The sequence below is a fragment of the Meleagris gallopavo genome, chromosome 11 (assembly GCF_905368555.1).
Source record: "Meleagris gallopavo chromosome 11, MGAL_WU_HG_1.1, whole genome shotgun sequence".
Classification (NCBI taxonomy): Eukaryota; Metazoa; Chordata; class Aves; order Galliformes; family Phasianidae; genus Meleagris; species Meleagris gallopavo.
Genome location: NC_139414.1, coordinates 6,395,584 through 6,410,200, shown reverse-complemented (window position 1 = coordinate 6,410,200; position 14,617 = coordinate 6,395,584). Strand labels below are relative to the sequence as shown.

General features: G+C 38.9%; 1 long non-coding RNA gene across 1 annotated transcript in view; it reads right to left on the bottom strand.

Annotated features, from left to right (window-relative positions):
- Positions 1–413: 413 nt before the first annotated feature.
- Positions 414–14,617, bottom strand: part of LOC146543615 (uncharacterized) — a 157,560-nt gene continuing 143,356 nt past the window's right edge. The window contains exon 4 of the long non-coding RNA XR_014885594.1: positions 414–500. This is a non-coding gene — a long non-coding RNA (uncharacterized LOC146543615). The remainder of the gene's footprint in view (positions 501–14,617) is intronic.

Here is a 14,617-nt window from a genome sequence, read left to right as displayed (position 1 = left end):
CAGAACTGGAGCAGTAGCTCATTAACTCCCAGTGCATTACATGATGTTATGATGTGAAATATTGATAACCAAAAATCATAAAATCATGACGTTGAGTAACTTCTGTAATTATTGGTAGTATTTTAATACTTTTTAAAACCTCAAATTCCACCACAATTTCAAATCTAAATGCAGAATTCAATGAGAAGCTGACGTTGTTACCCTTTGGACTGCAGCCCCAGATCAGCACTATCATTCCTAAAATACATAAGGAACAACAAACAGATATTGCAATTTTAAAATAGAGCTCACAAAGATTTAGTACCTGACCCAAGATACCAAATAAAAAAAGGAGTACCAGTGGGGCACAAATATATGAATTGTGCAGATGCCCAAAAGCAAAACTAACAAATTTATTTCTGTTCACAATCTTACCTAAAAATCTCTCTCTCTCCTTCTCTTTTCTGGTTCTCCGGAGAGCTTTATGTTCTTATTCTTCCAAAGTATTTGGAAAAGCAACTCTGTCAAAGATGGAAAAGAAATAAATTAAATACAATAAAAAAAATCATTGCTTAAAATGTTTCAACTCCTGAAAGTCAACCACTGTCTCTTGGACATTTGCTACAATTGCTCCTACTTTTTCCCATGGGTCAAAATGTCAGTTCCTTGCTACCCTTCCACATCTTGATTCAGTAAGAAAAACCTTAAAAGAAGGATGTTTTTGGGAACTCTGTCACCACACAAACTAGTCAAATTCAGCATAATCAACCTGCCCAAGGTTAAAGATTTCAGAGCACTGTGTAAGGTAGATTTCCTAACATTTCAGTATGTTAAGGAATATTTTGTAGCTGTTCTGTGTAGGAACCTTTCACCACATCTTGCAGATAACTCAGAAATGAGTGGGCAGCTGGCTTGGTTGCAAGTTAGCCATCAGAGAGATACCCTATCTCCATAGAGAGCTGGGTTCAGTTCTGAGCAAGATTTTCAAGGTAGGGCAGAGTATCATATGAATGAATCTATTTCCATGTAGGTGAACTTAAATCAAAAGGTGCTGATAGAGATGTTGTAGGTCTGTGTAGAGCCAATTTGTAAGTGTCTTCCTGTAATAAAACAGCTGGATTCCTCCAGAAGATATTACGTCTGCAGTGGCACCTGTATTTACGAGCATTCTCATGAGCTAGGATATTGTAATGACAAACAGAAATCTCAGTGCCCCTACAGGAGCCAAACAGGATGCAGTAGGTTTGAGTTGAATTGATAAGCAAGTCACACCACACAGAAGTGTCACACAGCAGACAAAACCTAAATCATAACAACCTCAAAAGCAAGCACAGTAAAATTCTTAAGACCATATTGAAAGTGAAAGAAGATATTCAGGTCACAAACCTATCTGTCTGAAACCTCAGAATGAGTAGAGAAAAAAAAAAGGAAAAAATACAAAATACATTTCCTTTTTTTGCTCCTCCTTCAGAAGGTAAAAATACTCTAAGCATAGCATATATGCAGCACTGGTATATATATTCTCTGAAATTTGCCCACATGAACGTTGCTTTTATCTACAATGAGAGTGTTTTCTTAAAAAAAAAAAAAAAAAAAAAAGTCATTTTGACCATTTAAGGAATTTCAGGTAAATTTCTATTTGAATGTCAAATATTGTTTCTTTCCTGAATTGCTATTTCATGAATAAATGAGATTATAGACCATTTGGAAAGCAATATTCAAAATTATATTTAGCAGTAAATTATGCATTGCAGAGGTCAAAAGGATAGGTTTTGCAAAGCTCTGATTCTCTAATCATCCTTAATATTTTTTTACATCATTCCACATATCATATTGCAGTTTATCAAGAAGATTAATGCAATGCACAGTCAGTTAAAAAAAAAACAATTAACCTAAAGCTATAATGAAGTTAATCTGAAAACTGATTAGTTTGAAAACAAAGACAAGAAAACTTTGACAGCAACAGTGCATCTCTTTTGGACAATCACAACACCGGAAAAAGGAAAAAAAATGTTCCCATTTAAAAATTACACAAATTCCTTAGCCTGTGCTCTGAAGAGATATTATACAGCTAAAAGTGTTTGCTGAAGGTAATACAGTGAGACATTTTATAGCTATTTCACAAGGCTTTTCATCAAGAGAAAACGATGTTACAAATACAACCCATTCTTGGCAATAAGGCCTTACCAGGTGTGAATACAATTCATAAAAGACTAACCAAAACCAGTTGTCTCTGGTGTTTATGCCTACTATTCCCATACAAAAACTGATCATCCTGACACTGCCTCCTGTTGATATGAACAGAGCAAATTATTGGCTTCTGCAGGCAACTCTGAGACATCTGTTTCCTTCTTTTGTAGCTACGTCCTTTTTTCTTTTCAGGATTCAGTTGCCTGGAACTAAGCCATGATCTGGTACCAATCAAACCAGTGGCCTAATTTACTCCAGTAATAATTAGAAAAGTTTTTTGTATGAGGGAAGACATGAAGGGGGTTGGTTCACTATCATGCTGCATTTCAGGCAGCATCCTACTCTACTGTTAGAGTAATCTCCATCTGCAAACATTTTGTCATTGTCTACATTGCACTTCTATAAATCACTAGTTTTCTACTGATAGAGTATACATATGGTCAAATAAACAGTTAAATTATGACTGTGTATTTCCAACCTCATTGTACTTCTTGGCATTTGCAGGATCACCTTGCCAGTGTCTTAATTACAAATATCACAGTACTACAGTACTATTTATGACCACAAGCTAAAGAATTCTTGACCATCTTCTTATAACTTTTCTGCTTTCAACTGTTGCCTCTGCTCTTGTTTTCTGTTTCACATTTGGATTATTAAGGGATTTCTCAAGGTACTGAGTTTCATGCACTGGCTATCAGTTTGCCATATCCTCTCATGAACCTCATCCAGTAACAAAAAAAACAGAAGTACAAATAATATACTCAGCACTTTACTGGCATACACTGACTGTGCAAGGAGATACTGAGATTAAAATTGGACATGACACTGCCCAAGATCCATCAATCCTAATATAAGCCACAAGAATTTTCATTTTGGTAGAATGCATGTAAGCTGGTAATTTCAAGTTCTTTCTTCTGTGTGTTTTGTTTTCTTTGCTTGTTTGTATTAAGTGAATTGCAGAAAATATTTTTTTAAAAAATATGTTTTGCAGAAGTAAATAAGGTATTTTAACTACATAGATGTTATATGCAGAGCATGAGTGTTTACATGGTTTCAATGATCCATGCTGTAACAGCTTCAACTAAGACAATCACATGGGCTTAATAAAGTCAGTGGTAATAAAAAAGAAAAGCTTTACTTTAAGAGGAAAATATTTATATTAGAAGCAATAATTATATCATATTTTTCATCCCCAAAAGTGCTTTTTAAGTGTCATCTGGTGGTTTGCTAGAAAGACTGAGAGCCAGAATTAAATTTCTTCTCCCCACTGCCACTGACTCGCTGTGTGGCCTTGGACCAATCACTTCTTGTCGGATTCTCAGCAATGCCAGGCACCCATCCCAGTACCACTGAAAAATCAGATCATCAGTTTCCTTGGGCCTCATTTTCTGTGACTGTTAAATGAGTTTAGATACTCCATTTCACAGGGCTGTCAGAAGCATTAATCAGTATTTGTAGGATGTCTGGAGATTCTCAGATAACAGGGTGTTACAGCAATCTATTTATTGCACTCTTCTTCCCGTGCTAAAGAACAGGAGTCACTCCCTGAGGTGGAGTAGAGCTGCCTTTAAAGTGTAGAAAATAGGAAGCGGGATAGAAGTGAAGGAACAGTATTTCTCAGTTCTTATAAGCAATAAGTATGCCTCACCAGCTGTATTGCAATAGCTCCTGAGAGCCACTGTCCAGCATGGACTCTTCCAAGAACCTCTGCTATACAGGTACATCAGAGTAGGAAGAGGACTACATAAGGAAGCTAAATGCAAACTAATTAAAACATTAATTGCACACAAGGGCTGCTGGAATGCACTGGATCAATTTTCATTGTCATAAATATAGCAGAGCCAGAAAACTTCAAAGGCTTTATACCACATTCTGCAAGACATACAAGAATTAGGCTGCAAAACAACTTCTAAATATTCTTTCTATTCTCCTAGGAAAATTTGGTATTTAGTTACAGTCAGTTAAGCCAAATCCTTATTCTGTATGGAAACATACTTGCTAGAATCTGTCTTCTCCCACGCCTCCTCCAGGTATAGAAAGGCAATTGATATGTTTAAGACAGTTCAAACTACTTTCAACCACTAATTTTTCCAAGTTTTAATGGTATACTGGCATGCATTAAAAAGAGAGTAGCCAGCAGGTCAAGGAAGGTGATCCTCCCCCTCTACTCTGCTCTAGTGAGGCCACATTTAGAATACTGTGTCCAGTTCTGGGCTCCCCAGTCCAAAAAAAGACACGGATCTCCTAGAAAGAGTCCAGCAGATGGCCACAGTAATGATAAAGGGTCTGGAGCATCTCCCCTATGAGGAAAGGCTGAGTAACGTGGGTCTACTCCACTTGAGGAAAAGATGACTGAGGGAAGGATCTGATTCATGTTTATAAATACTAAAGGAAGGTGGGGGGCAAATGGATGAGCCAGGCTGTTCTCAGTAGTGTGTAGTGACAGGACAAGGAACAGTGGCCTAAAACTTGAACATGGGAAGTTCCATACAAACATGCAGAAGCATAAGCTTCTTTACAGTAAGGGTGACAGAGCATTGGAACAGGTTGCCCAGAGAGGTTGTGGAGTCTCCTTTAAGATGTAGCATCTCTTAAACACAGAGCATATGGTTTAATGGATATTCAATGATATATTTTCTGTGAACAGGTTTAATCTTTGAGAGGTGCCACATAATATCACTTCCAGTAGCTATCAATAAATGGTCATTTACAAAGGATCATCTTGACATGATCGCCTTAGAATATCCTCATATTTGCTTTCAAGATCAGTTACAACTCAGTGCACACAATCTGGCTGACTACTGGATAGCAGCTTTAGAAAAAGATTAAATCCTCTTCCATAACTCAGCCTTTTTGGAAATCTTGCCTAAAGAATAAAGATTAACTGTGATGTCAGTATTCTTTAAAGTATATTTTCACTGACAAACATTTTGATGATGCAGTCCGAAATTCCAGAGGAAAACATTACCTGCACACTTGAAATCTCAGTGTGATCTTACAACCTCAATTCACTCACAAATGATGATAACGTTCACTTCAAGGCATTTCCTGTTCCTATGGGATGATTATTCATCCTTTAACAGTGCTCAGAGCATGATGGCAAAATTTGGTCAACACTTCTTCATCTGAGTGTTGTGTACGTTCCGGAGCAGTGCATCAATCCAGCATGTGATTATTCGGTTGCAAGTTTTTTTCTGTTTTATTGTTGTTGTTTTCAAGAAGTTCAACTACTAGCTCACTCCTCTCTCTGTTCATTGAATTTTGCAGTTCTGAGAACACAACCTCACACTGCACCTCCTGATGAAGAGTGAGACCACCTTGTTTAAAGACAGTAGGAAGACTCTGACTTCTTGCCCATAATGTGGAATTTACTCTTTCATAAAATCAATCTCAATTTGTTCCTTCCTGCTCTAAAGACACAGGTGAAAGGCTGGCTTCCTTTTTCACTCCAGTGTTACCTCACTGGCTGCAATGGAATTACAAGCAATTGATACTAGCTCAAGAAAGAAGAGAATAAAGCTTCCCTCCTAATCACAAAGATGTTCAAAAATTGTAGCCCTTCCTTGTAGCCCTTGTAGCCTTGTAGCCCTTTGAGAACATAATTCAGTTGGTGTGTTAACATCAAAAAAGTGATATTTAACCTTATTTTTTTAACAACTCGATGCCCAGCTGGGAGGTGCAAGGCTATGATCAATATAGTAACCATAGAACAGATGAGTTTCAAGCACTGCCCATTAGGCTTTATAGATTGCTTTAAAGTGAGCTTTAAAAAAATAACAAGGAAAGCAATTAAAAGACCCACACTACCATTTTAGCTTTGACAATCTGCTATATGATCCTCATTTTGGAGAGCTAGGGGAGAATAAAAACCTAGCCTTTTAGACTATGGAAACAGGTGAGTGCATTAGACAGCTGGGCCCATGAATGTCATACTGTCCCTCCATTTTTGCTAATGGCTGTGCTCAGTTTCAAATACCAGCAGGAAACTGAATTTATCTCCAAAGGGTACAAATTCAGACACTGAGAAACAGAGCAGAGAGAGACAAACACTGACAGGCAGTCACTCAACACAGTTGTCTTAAACCCTGCTTAACAGCTGTGATTTTCAAAATACGACACTTCAGTGAAGAACACACACACGCACACACACACACATACATATATATATATGTATATGATATATGAAGACCTAAGTTATTTATTTAGGAAGAAAAAGTTTCTCAGAATGTGTGTTATTTGGGGATTTTTCAAAACTCACTCAGTGATCCTATTCTCCTTTCAGAAGTGCCCCAAGATTTGTATCATCTGGAGATAAAGAATCCCTGATTTGGATAGGTGTGCTGAATTGCACATATATGAAAGTATGTATGTGTAACAATCAGAATGATCAACACAATGGGATGGCAATACAGAAGGTGTAATAACAAAAGGACTAGCGTGATAGAAAGGTGTTACAAAGGAAAAGCATTCACCATCTCTGAGGATCTCAACTCACAAAGGAAACTCCACAAGAGAAGGACCTCCAAGCAGAGCTCCTTCCCCAGTGTCAGTCAGCTCTTAAGTGTGGTCTAAGAGAGGTGCAGCCAGGCTCCACCCTTTTTGGTCACACAGCTGAATTGCCTTCACCTGTGCTCCCAGGGCTGACCAGGTCCTTTCCCAGGTGCTCAATCAGTGGTTCAGGTTATGACTCAACAGTTACCATACACATGGATAAAACACTGGCTTATTACACTTTCCAATTCATCATTGATATATATAATGAAGCTCAAGTGTACTTTTGTACAATTTTAGGTAATAAAAACACAATTTAATTTTTCAAGCCATAATATAGTTATAGGAAGTCGTAGGTGAAGTTAAAATACAAAGAAATCATCTAGGAAAAGAAAACCTCACTCAGTGTTTGCCACGTTGAATTAACACCAGAGCTGTGTACGTGATTTCAAAAATACCAGTGCAGTACTAAGGCTGATACCTCCTTTTAGATTTGATTCTGTATACTGTAACATACACATATGATAGTGTTTAAGAACAGTTGCATTCCTCTTGCATGCCCATAAGAATGCATGCTTTACCCTTTGTTTAATTTCATTCTAGAAGAGAAAGGTCTGCAAGTAACAGCTCTACATTTTTCCTATTTAACCTGTTACCCTGACACGCCATACGCACCAGCCCACACATACAGCCCTAAAAACACTAAATACAATAGAGCTCTGATAAAGGTGGCTAGGATTTGGTTTCTTCATGTTTTAATATATGCTAAGAAAGTTAAATAGGAGTTCCTGCTACTCAAGTAAGAACTGAGTGAGATGTCTCAGGTAGCACTGCTTGTCTGTTAACTAGAAATGACTGGACTCTTGGAATAAAATTCATCCAATTCAGCCACCAGAAGAAGAGAACCTTGCTGGATGAGAGTCTAATGTAATTCTGAATGCTATTCCCCCTCCTACCACGCAACCTCCCTCATCCAAATGCCTGCTGTATATATACCACTTTCTCTGCATGAAGGTTAATTCCCTCGTAAGTTATCTGTTCCATCAGCTGTCTGCTTAGGGGACTTGGAGATCACATCCTTGCCATTCAGGTTTAGTTTTTATTTTCCATTAGCAGTGCAGTTTTAAAACAGCAGTCCTATACCTTGCTGATGCAATAAGAGCTATCTGTCTTTGTTCCCACTAACACTGTGCTGCAGTTAAAGCTATTCAGACCTCTTTTTTTCTGCAAGATGTACATATCACATTCAGTATTTAAGAACACATGGCACAAATGAGATTTTTCAAGACCATCCCAAACAGTCACAGTACCTCTGTTGCAGCATAATCAGTTTGGAATTACAACTGATTGCTATCATAATGAACAAATTACTTGGAGTCACATGGCTATAGACAAGCACTATCATGAGCTCTCTACATAAGGGGTGTAAAAACGGAGCAATATTATCTATACAAAATGCATATCCACTCCTCTGTCACTGTGTATTCACGCAGACAGAGATTAAATAAATTCACCACCATAAGGAGGTACAGGTTTCCTCACTTAAGACAGAGGATTAGGAACCATGTGAAGAATTATACAGGTAAGTAAAGCAAAAATCACATAGCTCATTTTAGCTTACTCCTCCTGTCACTGAAAAAAAAAGGATCTATTTCAAAATGATTTGGCCTGAACCCTATTGTAATTGGTCTTAGCCTTTTTTAAAGGAAGAATTGAGTTATCTACAAAAGGAGAAAGAGAAAAAAATCCCATCATGGAAAGCTGTGCTGTGAATCTAGTGTCAGTAAACAGCATACAGCTGCAGAGTGAGACTGCCATACATTGCTTCAAGTCAGCCAGCAGTGCGTATGCTAAATGCATACTGATTTAAGGCCTGATCCTTAAAAATACTATACAAATTCAGTAGCCATATTCCAATCTACAGATGATATATAACATGTGTGAATCACCTTTTAAGAGGCAGAACTAAATAAGAATTTGAAGCACATGGTTAAGAGAATAGACAGTATTAATATAATGCTTGAGCCTGTTCTAAATTCAGTGGTGATCCTCTGATTTTGATGATCTTTGCAATGAGCCTTAAGACGACAAGTTATTAAAACATAGAACTTAATCAAGTAATTCTGCTTCCTTGCTGAATTCAATCAGCTTTATCCTCTCCAATTCTAGATACTGAGGAACCAAGTGACAGAATTATCATTACTTTGCTATTAAAAGGAAATATCAGCCTTTTTTTCTTCCGCTAAAAATGTAAGGATGTAAATATGTAATTTCCACTGCCACTTTCATTGATTGATCTAATTTTCTCCCTTACTTTCCAGAGCATGGGTCAGGCAAATTGATATTCTACACTTTCTTCTGTGACAAGGACCTCACAGAGAAGCACTTAGTGACATACTTACTGTGCACAGTGTCATTAATGATTCACCATGTGCTTGTGCAGGGACATCAGAAAACTAAAAGAATTGTTATCAGGTTTAGTTCCTTCTTGATTTATCTGGATATATGTAGACTTGTACTGAAAAAGGTTTTGCATGTAACTATTAACATTGAAGAAAAATAATTTCCTAATTTGTATGTTATTTTTCTTTCCAAGACTGCCACAATATCATGCGTACATGTGTATTTCTATATGTCTATGAATGTGCTGAAAGAGATTCCCAACTCTTCTAACAGTGAGAACAATACATTAGATTTGATTGTCTTTGGAACTGTCAGAAATTACATGAAGTATACAGTAAGACAATACAAAATCCTTCAGTCTTCAATAGTTTGTACGTTTCCTTTGTCTTTAAGGAAAGCTTCACAGAGGATCTCACCCAGCAATCCCTTAAATAGCCTTAAGTTTGCTCTCTTGAAGTTCAGGGGCCTGACTTCGCTTTTCGCTGGGCCTGTCACCCTCACGATCTCAAACTACACCAGTGCATGGTCTCTGCAGCCCAGGATACCTCCTATCTTAACTCTTTAATGAGCTCCAATGCCTTGGTGAGCAATGGGTCCAGAAACACATCTCCTCTAGTCCTTTTGTCTAAAACCTGCATTAGGAAGTTATCCCTAATACACTCGGTAGTCACTGGGATTGCTTGCAGCTTACCTGAGCCAAGTATCTGTGACTGACAGCTGTTACCCTGCCGGAAATCAGTCCATGAAATTCTGTTCATGTTGACATGAACAAGACTGTTGTCTTGTCGGTGAATAGGAAGTTCTTAACTTCAGTAAGATTCTAAATAGGTTCATAGCAATGGAGAAAAAGCTAGGGAAAGATATTTATTCTAGACTGTAAGCCAGCCTCCTTCTTTCAAAATCAGGAGGAGAAGAAAGAGTAAATAGATACTCAGAATGCAATCAAATATGGCCACTTTTTTTTTTTTTTTTCTTTTTTAAATTTCTGTCTGATGGTAAGGGATCGTGGTGGACTGACAGACTGTTGGCTGAATATGAGCCAGCAGTGTGCCCAGGGGGCCAAGGAGGCCACTGGCATCCTGGCTTGTATTGGGAACTGTGTGGTGAGCAGGACTAGGGAAGTGATCCTGCCCCTGTACTCGGCACTGCTGTGTGAGGTGCAGTCCCAGCTCTCTCCTCATAGGAGAGATGCTTCTGCCCTCTCAAGAGCTTGGCTGCCGTTTGCTGCGCTCTTTGCAGTGTGCCCAGGTGGGCTCTGTCGTAGTGGGGAGCCCAGACCTGGATGCTGGGTCTCACCAGGGCTGAGCAGAGTGGAATGGAGCGATGACCTTGAGCTGCTTCTAACGCTTCTCCTGTTGCGGTCCAGGGATCTTTCCCGCCGCTGTTGGCTCCTCTGGAGCCTACTCTGTGGTCAGCAGGTGGTGGTGTCCACTGGGGGCCATGGCGGGATGCTCACGAGCGTGCCGATGAGCTGGTGGCATGGCGGGCTGTTGGCCCCGTTAGTAGCCTGGTACTCGACAGAGTTCCTGCAGAAGGTGTGCCTGCAGGGATAACGCAGGCCGGGCTGCCTGGCGGGCTGAGGCAGATGGGGCGCTCCTCCTCTTCATGAGCCTCCACTGGCTGTGCCCGTGCCTCCCGGCTCCTACCGGCAGCTGCCTCCCAGCTTGTGGCCGCAGCTGCCCCGGCACGGAGGTGCTCAGAGGACCGAGTTGCCGCAAGCTGCCTGTGGCAGAGCGGTCAGCGGCCTCCAGCTCTCAGCACCTCTCGTGTGCCGTGTCCACCAGTGATGGACACCTCATGTGTCTCTGGCAGGACCTCTGACGTCTGGCGTTCCTCAAGCAGGATCCTCAGTGGCTCATAATCCGCTCGCAGGACTCTGACATCTCGCGTAGGGCTGGCAAGGTCTCGACGTCTTTTGTTCCAACAGTAAGACGTTGATGCCTTGAAAGTCCCCAGCAGGACTGAAGGTGGGCTGGGTGCACGGGGCATTTCTAGGCACCTGCCCTATTGTAAGCCCATGGGGTGACTGTGACTCTCTGTTGACATCACAGGGCACACAGGTAGATGGTGATTTGCTTTCTGGTAGTTGTTGCATTAATAGTTTCACTGTTTGCCAGAGTCCACCCGCAGACTTTCACAGGGGTTGTTTCACAAACACTGAGACTCACTGAGAATCTCTGTGGCTCTCCTCTGGACTCATTTCAACATCTCCACATCTTTCTTGTGCTGCTGACCCCAGAGCTGAATGCAGCTGGAAGCTCGGTTAGAGTTTGGAGTAGAAGGGAGAATCACACTCCTGGTCTCTCTAGTCTTAATGTAGCCCAGGTTGCAGTTGTCTTTCTGGGCTGCAGGCACACACAACTGGTTCATGCTGAGTTCTCCATCAACCAGCATTCTCATTTACAATAATCCCTCACCAACTCTCATTTATACTATGATGATTTTATTCTATTTGTTCCTCCCTTGGTCTTGTCCTATCCTTAATTCTCATTCAGCTAGTACAGTATGGCCATTTCCATGTCATCTCTGCTCTCCCAGCTCTGTATATCCACAGCCATTCTTCTTGCATTACTGATGCATTTTTCTGATACAGAACACTCTTCAGCATGAACTGGCTTTAAAACAGGCAGCAAGGATGTATCTGTCACTGAGTACTCTCATAGAGAATAACCAGCTGCTTTAGCAAAATATTCTTGCAGTTTGTAGAGGTTAAGAAATACTAGAATAATCTCATTTCATCTAAGCCCTTCAAATATGATGAAGATGTAATAATACCTAAAAGATCTTATAACAAGAGACACATTCAGCATTGAAAATAGTTGTAGTTATAACTCTCCTTTAAAAAAAAAAAAAAGAAAGAAAGAAAAAGAAAAAAAGAGAAAATTCTTGCTGGTAGAAGAATGGTCTTTTCAAAAACACATAGCTGCTATATCCAAAAGAACTGTTTCTGTATGAAGATTATCACATTTCATGCCGAACTCTACTCATGAAACCTCTGCTTCATTACTAGGGAAAAAACCTACACAAAAACCTCAAAAGCCTCAAACTTTGCTTGAACTTTTGGCTCTGTATTCCAATGTTTGCAAAATCTACTGGTCACTTAAAAAGGTCACTTAAAAAATTAAAAAATACAAAGATCGGTATTTTTAAAAACAGAAATTTCTTAAGCAGATTGACAGTTATTTCAGATTGAAGAATTTTAAAGCTTGGTAAACCTGCTATGCACCAAGAAAAAGTTCAGAAAGTTTGCAGTGTCTTCTGTCCAACACGTATATCTGTATTAGAATATTTGACTAAGGAATTTAGTAAGTAATATGAATTTTACATGTTTTTTACATTGGAGACACACTGACATGCATTATTGACACAAAATTCAAATATAAAATGGATTGCTGTCTTTCATATGAATTTCAAAATATTTTCAGTAATATAAGTAATATAGCAAAGTAATATAATTGGTAAATGTAATGTATTTCATGAATCAGAATTTGATGGATTCATCCACATAGATTTATAAATCACATCAGGATTTCCCCCCCCAAGCAGAGCTTGCTTTTTACCTACTTTTTTTCCCACGGATTTTGAAACAAAATGTTATGAGCCTACATCTCCAAATGTTGTGTTAACTCTCCAGGGTTTTTCCAGAAAGCATTGAAAATGCTTGAAAGATCACCAGAGCAAAGTGTGCAGTCCAGATGAATTTGGCAAGCACTCTCATGAGGTTATAGAGACTGGAACAAGTGCAAATATTAATGTAGTTCACATGCCCTTAACGGATGCACAATCAGAAGTTCATCTACAGCTGAAAATCCGCACTCAGACCCAAAGCAATGAAGTCATCATCTGCAACAAGCTCCCTAAAGATTTGTGAACAATTTTTTTTTTCTGTCTCTGTTTTATTCAGAGGAATTTTTTAAAATATTTTTCCATAGGAAAAAAAAAACAAAATGCTGATAACTTACTTTGTACTGTGCCAAACAGAGCTATGCTAAAGTATGTCACATGGTACACTGACATTACTTTAACCTATTTATTCAACATGGAAGAAAATGAAGCCATGTTCACATACTCTCTCATGATAGACAAGGACATTTGACAGGAGACCTTCTGTGCAAGTACGACTGGAAGACAATCTCAGGCCAGAGATGAAGAGTATGGAGCCAGGCAGAAACAAGAGTTTCCTAGGCTGTTAGTTGTTACAGTCTTTTAGTGACACTTGTGATACTGCAGAGCTGACTAATTCAGCAGGAACTGACAGAAGACTTAACCAAGCCTTCTCCCCTTCTCTCTCTCTGTTTCTCTCTCACTATAGTTCTTTCTAGTTCACTATAGTCTTTATTTCAGCATTTTAATATTGACAAGAGAAAGATCAGCAATCCTGAATTTCCTGATGTTTTTCATAGTTTCCTGACTGAAAGTGACAGCTATCCCCAGTTAACCTCAATAGAATTTCCAAAAGTCCTGTGCAACTTTTTAAAGCCTACGTCAAAAGTTCTCAGTAACCGTGTCAAACTCCACAAAACCAGTGCTGTATTTTACTTATCCATTCTTTACCTTTAGAGACTCAATAAATTACACCGACTTCTTTGTCCTTTAAAGGTATTTTAACTCCAGCTTACTGACCACACTGATTATAAGGTAGCTGACACCAGCTACCTGTGAGAATTCAACAGCACTGTATATTAGAGGAAAAGTAAAGGGCTTTTGTACATGACTATGACTACTGTAGAGAAAAGAATCAAATATCCTTAAAACTGTATATGGTAACTTTACTAGACAAATTCTTTAAAACAGAATTTTAGAGGCTCTACATACACCTACAAGTAGGTAATGGTTATTTAAAAATATTAGCTCCTGAAGACCTAACACTTCAAGGCCATTTTACTCAATTTAATACAGGTATTTAAAAAATTCTGGCCAAATAATGACCATCTGTGAGAATCAATGGGAATGTTACGGCATCTTTATTAGCAGCTATTCATACACATACTCTGCTATAAATCTTCCTCTTTCCACTCTCCTATAACTGTCAAGTTTTGAACACTTCTTCTTACGAGATTATAGGGAACAATAGAAATGGGAATGAGGACATTAAGATCATTCATTTCAGGTGGGGAAAAGAGGGTGGAAACTGGCAGCAAACCAAAAACCATCCACTGTAAAATCCAGGCTTAATATTCAAAACAAGTTTTTACTCATACCATTTTAAATTAAACTGGAATCCTTTTTAATTACAGGATAATTTCCTTGAGACTTCTTACATGGCTCTATTTCTAGAGTGAATATGAGCCATTGTGGCAAACAGTTTTTCATTCTTGAAGTGCTATCGTGAGGATGTGCCTGTCTCCAAGACATGAGTTACAGCGCAGATGTAGCTTGGGGAAATCCAGCTGTTATTTCAAATGCCCTGATACATTCCTCCCTTTATGCCCCTGCAAGCTAAACAACCAGTCCTTCTCTGTTCAATCGATCCCAAAACAAGTATTTTCTAATCAAGCAAAAAAAATTAAAAAAGAGTATCATTTACCTTTGCTGTTGACTTTAATTAAATGTA